We start from the raw sequence: 1,233 nt of genomic DNA, 5'->3' as shown, positions 1-1,233 counted from the left end.
AAATAAAAATAATCAATAAAATAAAAGGAAGCAGAGATCAGAAAAAACTTGTTTTCCTCTAAAATAAATACAAATAAAAGTGTTTTAGACTCAAACTTTGAAACAAAACTAACATCAGATCCGTTGTTTGAACAGTTTTTCGATACAAACAACTTAATATATTTACAGTAAACTAGCTTTAATCGTACATCATCTGTTTGACAAAACAGATATAAATCTGTTGATCGTCGGCGTGAGATGATCTTTTTTTAACGCTCTGACGTGTTATTGATGTTCAACACTAACCGGTGTAACCAAGTCACAAGTGAAGACTTCTCTTCAAAATGATGTTTATCTGTTGACGAGTGCTGAAAGGAAAACCACCGCCGTCTGGTACTGAAACCAGCTCAGACTGGAACCATAAACCCYCCTTATAACCGAGTTTTATTTCTTACAGGAATCCTCCCACCAGGTGAACACAGCTTCCCATTCCAGTTTCTGCTTCCAAGTGAGTTAACGTCTTTACCTGTATCTGTTTTCCCACAGTTTTTTTTTWAATCTGAGCTGACGTCGATGAGAAAAGCACGCAGGCGATAACCTCTGTGTTCACCTCAGAGASTTTTTATCTCTAATAGGAATTAGTCACTCGTCTGGAACAGCAGACAGGTGTGGAAGAACAGCTTTTAGTTAACGTTTAACCATCAGAGGCACGACTTTTACATCTGAAACCAGCGCCAAAACTTTCTCACATACGCTTTTAACGACGTCAGCGACGTTCAACATTCTTTTTTTAAATTTTTATCTTGCCTTGGTGGGCTGAAGCTCAGGGAGAGTTCAGTTTATTTTTAGCCCTCTTTATCCTGTCACTGTTTAACTGTTCTTCATGCCTCCCTGGTCCTGCCCTCCTCACAAGACCTGCAGTCATCACATCATCMAGGCACATCTCGAGTCGTCTACTGCCCCCTGCTGGCACAGAAACCACTCAGGACTCARGAAAAACCTGATCAGTTTGAGTTTTATCTGCAGGATTATTAATCCACCTGCAGCAAATTGACTTTGAGGGTCACTTCCTGYTCCGGTCGGCACTCGTACCCCTTTAAACTCGAGGTGCAACAATACATGCATCTGTATGGAACAGTTCAATACACACTGTGTATGGATCAGTACACACTGTGTATGGATCAATACACACTGTGTATGGATCAGTACACACTGTGTATGGATCAATACACACTGTGTATGGATCAGTACACA

At 40.5% G+C, this 1,233-nt stretch overlaps 1 protein-coding gene across 1 annotated transcript in view; it reads left to right on the top strand.

Annotated features, from left to right (window-relative positions):
* arrdc1b (arrestin domain containing 1b) overlaps positions 1-1,233 on the top strand; it is a gene marked incomplete in the record, with an annotated part of 33,652 nt that overhangs the window by 23,560 nt on the left and 8,859 nt on the right.

This window comes from Austrofundulus limnaeus, unplaced genomic scaffold (genome assembly GCF_001266775.1).
Source record: "Austrofundulus limnaeus strain Quisiro unplaced genomic scaffold, Austrofundulus_limnaeus-1.0 Scaffold441, whole genome shotgun sequence".
Classification (NCBI taxonomy): Eukaryota; Metazoa; Chordata; class Actinopteri; order Cyprinodontiformes; family Rivulidae; genus Austrofundulus; species Austrofundulus limnaeus.
Note: the sequence above shows the minus strand (reverse complement) of the source record. Positions and strands in the feature narration are given on the sequence as shown.